The sequence below is a fragment of the Thamnophis elegans genome, chromosome Z, assembly GCF_009769535.1.
Source record: "Thamnophis elegans isolate rThaEle1 chromosome Z, rThaEle1.pri, whole genome shotgun sequence".
NCBI classification, from domain to species: domain Eukaryota; kingdom Metazoa; phylum Chordata; class Lepidosauria; order Squamata; family Colubridae; genus Thamnophis; species Thamnophis elegans.
Genome location: NC_045558.1, coordinates 122,325,463 through 122,331,619, shown reverse-complemented (window position 1 = coordinate 122,331,619; position 6,157 = coordinate 122,325,463).

The window sequence follows — 6,157 nt, the reverse complement described above, 5'->3', positions numbered from 1 at the left end:
TGGCAGTCGGCAGAATTAGCCCACAATACTGCATTCTAACCACTACATCACCATGGCTCTATATAGCTACACCTCGACTTACAGCCATTTGTTTAACAACGGTTCAAAGTTACAATACTGCTGAAAAAAGTCCTTGCACTGATGCCCATCACATTGTTTTCACAGTTATGTGATCAAAGTTCAGGAGCTTAACAGTTGGAATCACGTGATCATCCTTTGCAACCTTCTTAGGAGGCTTCCAACAAGCAAAGTCAATGGAGGAAGCTGGATATACTTAAGACCATGAGATTCATCTAACAACTACAGTACTCATTTAATGACCATGTGGATTTGGACAAGTTCACCTGAACCAGTAGGGGAAATAGCGGGTGGGCCCGTCTACCCACCCTGGCTCTATGGCGTCCCGTTTAAGCTCATTTTTGAGGCAGGGTGCATGCACAGAAGGCGTGCAAGCAAGCAAAGCGCTTGCGCAGAAGGCTGAGTGCATATGGGGGAGGGGCGCATGCGCCTGTGAAGCAAGCAAGTTTGCGCCCAGCGAAGCTGTGGTAACAAAATGCGAAACCCACCACTGATCCTACCGATTGTGATCATCAGATTTTCAAAAATATTACAATGTCCTGTTTCAGGTTTCTCTCCCTCTCCCTCTCCTTCCCCCACCCCCTTTTCTCTCTCTTTCTCACACACACACACACACACACACACAGAGCGACAGCCAAGCTAAATACTCCAGGCTAAGTAGCTAATCAACAGACAAGGAAAGGAATGTAAATGTAAATTGGCTGACAATCCTGGCTTGACTCTTTGAACTTTGAACTCTGGGTTTTGACTTTTTTCTCCCCTGGGATTTCCAGGATTGTCAGCCAATCCAAAGCTTAGAGTTTCAGAATGTTTTTACATAAGTACAGGTAGTCCTTGACTTACAATCACAATTGAGCCCAGAATTTTGGTTATAAGTTGTTGCGGTTGTAAGTCGAGTCGCCACAAGACTGGATCTGATTTTGCTACTGTTTTTACAATGGCTGTTTAAACCTGGTTGTAATCCAAATCTACCTAATGCAATGAGGAGCTTTTGCCAGAAAAGAGGGGAAAAAAAGTGGCTGTGGGCCACTACGATTGGTCATAAATGCCAAACACCCAAAATGTGATCCCTTGGCTATGGCAGTGCTAAAACAGCTCTAAATTTAAGTTTGGGTCGTAACTACCGTGTTTCCCCCAAAATAAGTCAAGGCTTTATTTTCTTTTGGCTCCCCAAATAAGCACTTCGCCTTATTTTTGGGGAGGTCTTATTATTTTTGAATTGCAGGAGGCAGTGAGCCTGGGCATCTCATGCTGCTGCTATGTTGCAATATTTGGCAAGGGGGCTTATTTTGAGGGGAGGGCTTATTTTAGTGCATGCGCGCAAAAGCCTGATTGGGCTTATTGTTCAGGGAGGTCTTATTTTCAGGGAAACAGGGTAACTTTGAATCATAACTTCAAATGATTGTCAAGTGACCAATCTTAAGTTGAGGGGTACCTTTACATAGGAATGATACATCAGAGCAGGAAACCACACAGTTGTTTCCAAGAAAGAAACTCGGGTCAGGCTATGCCTTAAATCAGGCTGCAACCAACTAGATATAGTTTGCCCTTGTTTGCAAAGGAGCCTCATTGAGAATATTTGCTCTGCTTTATGCTCTGCTAACTGAGTCTCAGTGCTTGGAGGCCAGCCATGCACCATCATCTGAATAGCCAACATGTTACCTGCCTTTGATCTGCCTCAGATGTTACCTGGCTTGATGTCTCCTGAAGATGACATTCCACTAGGCCAGCTTCTTCCGATCCAGATTGAGTCCTGAGCTGTGAAAAGACAATCTGAGATATGTATGCATGGGGGCTGCCCTTTATTCTTAAGGGTTTGGGCTGGGGTTGGAGAGGTCTTCAAAATATCAGGAAACTGTGTCCCTGAAGTCTGTAAAAAATAGCTTCTGAGGCTCTATAAAGTCCACAGGTCTCAGGTGACTTACACCTGGTTTAAATCCATAATCCACATCTAAGCCTTTCCCCCCTAAATCAGGGTTGTGGAACTATGGCCCCTTTATAATCTGTGGACTTCAACTCCCAGAATTCCTGAGCCATGCTGGGAGTTGAAGTCCACAGGTCATAAAGAGGCCATAGTTCCATACCCTTAGCCTAAAGCCATGTACTTGGACAATGTTCCCAAATGTGTTGGTTTTCAACATCCATCCTGCATGTTGGCTGAAACTTACAGGGCCTGATATCCAGCACATACAGAGAATTTCAACTCAAGGGAAAAATCTTCTCAGGATTCAAATAGCCTGCCAGCTGTGACACAATAAGGAAGTTTATTCTCTGCCAAATAAGAGAGATTAGATCAAATAATTCTGGTGTCCTAAATATCTTCTTAATTTTCTTGGAGAGGGAAGCCTGTTATTAAAAAATGTTTGCTGCTTCATCAATGTCTAATGACAACAAAGAACATTGCCCGTTTACTGTGCAAGCAGGCAGTACAGATTTACTTCCAAAATATTGGCAAGGGAAACAAAGGAGGAGATTTGACAAGTAATTATGCTCAGGCAGGTGTGTGCTTTAATGTAATGCCAGAAAGACAATACCCTCCAGTGGTCTTCTGGCTTCACTGGGACATTTCATCAAAGCTGATAATCTTCTAAGGATATTTCAAAGTACTTGACTGACTTTACAAAATACTGACATCATCCCCTCAGCAAGCCTGTGAGAACATTAATATCCTAAATATACCCCCAACTGCTGGCTTCTCAAATGGATTTGAAACATGAGGAGAGACAGGATTCAAATTTGAGATCTCCTTTGGAGTGTGTTTCCCAAGTTTAACATTTTCCAGATGGGTGAACTTCTACTCCCAGAATTCTCTGCAGTGGCCACATGGTCTGGAGAATTCTGGGAAGTGAAGTCCACCTATCTGGAGAGCATGCAGATTGACAAACTCTGATTAAAGGCTTGAGAATAGCCAGCAAGAGTTATATCTGTTAGAGAACTATGAGAGCTCCTGGAGATTTGAGAGAAGGTGGGAAGGGAAGGGAGGGAGGGAGAGGGAGAGGGAGGGAGAAAATGGTTAAAGGATGATAATTTGATGATAGAAATAAAAGATAGTAGATAGATAGATAGATAGATAGATAGATAGATAGATAGATGGATGGATGGATGGATGGATGGATGGATGGATGGATGGATGGATGGAATGGACGGACGGACGGACGGACAGACAGACAGACAGATAGACAGACAGACATATACATAGATACATAGATACATAGATAGAGATAGATAGATAAATAGAGATAGAGATAGATGGATAGATGGATGGATGGATGGATGAATGGATGGATGGATGATACAAGAAAATAGATGATTGATAGGTAGGTAGGTAGGTAGGTAGGTAGGTAGGTAGGTAGGTAGGTAGATAGATAGATAGATAGATAGATAGATAGATAGATAGATAGATAGATAGATAGATAGATGATACATAGACACATAGATACATACATAGATTAAGCCTCATTTTAGGCTTACACTATAAGCATTTTCCAGCTCAAAATTCCAAGAAACCATGGTCAGGGATGACTTGGAGATAGGGAGAGGGATGTAGCAGATATAAACAAAGAGGCCTACACATGCAAAGATCAAGTTAACTATTTTATTATGTTCTGACTATAATACAGGATTCTCCCCAGAATGGCAGTCTTCCCTTGGGACTAAATTGAAAGGGCCCCAAGGAACTTGAGGGAAAAGGCCAAATCTAGTTCTTTTGTGATTGTGTGATTATTCTAGTTTCATTCCACTCTTGCCTCTTCCCTGCCAGGCTGAATGCTTCCCAACAGAGGAGTCTACACTTTTATGAATACAGGAAAATATGAAAAGGTAGCTTTAAGTTATAGATGGGACTTCACAGCCTTGGAAGGATTCAAGTATTAGGATTTAAGGGGTGATAAAACCCAGACTTCTGGGCTGAAGCCATCTCCACACCTATATATGATTAATTTTCTCCATGTAAGTCAAATTATTTCTGGTACCCTTCCCCTGTGTTTATTTACAATGCCATCTTACGCTGCCTTCTCATATGGCTGGGAATACAGTACACAAAAGAGCATTTGGATCAAGAGGACTTCTCACTGGGCACATCTGGGTCTGCTGATGCACAGCTGCTCTTGTTCTTGGAAGGAATTCAGAAGTGAACCTTTGAAGAAAGATCCACCATTTCTACAAGAACAGCAGCCAAGTGAGCTACAGATTAGGCTCCTGAACTGAAAGTGAGAACAATGGCCATAAATTCTCCATGATACCAGCAGCCTGGTCAATACTGGTGTGAATATTGTATGGTTAGGTAACAGTATATTAAACATCAGCTTCTGCAACATTTATGTAAACCATTGTCTTTTCTTTTGCCTTTACCTCTACAGTAGCCCTCAAATGTCAGACAACAGTTCCCTCTGTTCCTTGTCAAAATCATGTTTGGCCTTGTGGGCTAGAAATTATGAGAATGCTGGAGATTAGCAATCTACTCAACCTTCCCCCAACAGCTGCCTCCTGACAGGTTGAACTATGAGCCTCATTATCCCCATCCTGGCATGTTTGTTATAATTCTGCACATCCAGCAGGCAAAACTTTGGAAGAAGCTAGGCTAAAAATATCATCTGTTTCTCCAAAACAGCATCCGAGTTAGCTGTAGACATTTTTCAAATCGTTCTAGACAGAAGGAACGTTTCATATATGCTTAACAAGGGTATTGGGTACATACATTGAAAGACACAGTGGAGAATTGTTTGGCCACGAAGAGACTGGACAGGATGTATTTCTAAAGTTTTCCCTGGAAGTAGAGCAGATTGGAGTAATGTGTACCCTGCCTGAAGAGCATGGAGAAGTAGAAGAGGTGGACCATGTTGCAGAATGATCTTCGGATCCATTCTGGTAGTTAGAAACTTTGAGAGAAAGAAGGAAAAATGGTGGCAAGGTGACCATCTTGGAGATGCAGTGGCAGATTCTTTCCTCCATAGTCCATTCTAGTTCCTTGGATAAATTCAAATGACTAGCTAGCTAATTAGATGAGAGACAGTTAGATGATAGAAGATTATAGATAAATTGTTTTTGTGTGTGTGTGTGTGTGTGTGTGTGTGTGTGTGTGAGAGAGAGAGAGAGAGAGAGAGAGAGAGAGAGAGAGAGAGATGGATGGAGAGAATCTACAAATAGGGGTGTGTCCTTATCCTTCTTTAAGTTGCTGTGTGCAGACACATTTCTTGCCTCTGCATTTCTGATAGATTCACAACTAAAAGAATATTCATTCTTAAATTCGAGGTAGATCTGCCCTCCAGATTGTCAAGATATATACTGTAACTCAGAATGCCCACCCGGTGGCAAAGAATGTTCAACACTAGTATTTTCCAACATTGCTGCTCTCCAGATCTGTCAACCTCAACTCTCATAAACCCCAGTCAATGGGGCCATAATTAAGAATTCTGGGAACTGAAGTCTATAGAACTGGAAATTAGTGTTTCTCAACCTGGGCAACTTGAAGATGTGTGGACTTCAACTCCCAGAATTCCCCACCCGGCTTCCCCAAGTTACATATTCAAGCTGCCCAGGTTGAGAAACACTGGACTAAATCATTCTTGGTAGGTCTCAAGTCTCTCTTTTAGCCCCCCCTCCCCTGTGCTGAGGAGAGAATTAAAATGAAGGCAAGCTGATCATAATAACTGTTTTCCACTTCATCAAGAACCACGCCGCAAACACTTAAATGGAACTTAAGACTTTTTATTGGATAGACTTGAATGAAGCTCCCGAGACATAAAATACACCTCTGGAATGAATGAATAAAAAATATTGAACTAACAATTACAGAAAACGCAGAGGAATCCTAGAGAATTTAAAATTCTGCAGAAGCTAATGGAAGAGAAAAGTAATCAGAAACTGGCACATGAGTTCTTACTTAGCTGCTTGTAATTTCAGTGGGTTTTTTTACACAGGAGAAATTCAAATTGATTAAGTCCTAGACGTAATATACAAAGCTGAATAGAAATCAATGAAACAAACAAAAAACAACAACAACTATCAGGCAGAGTGTTAGTAGGGGAATGTAAAAACACAAGGCTGTGATTGAAGTCCCACCTCTTTTTACATATGAATA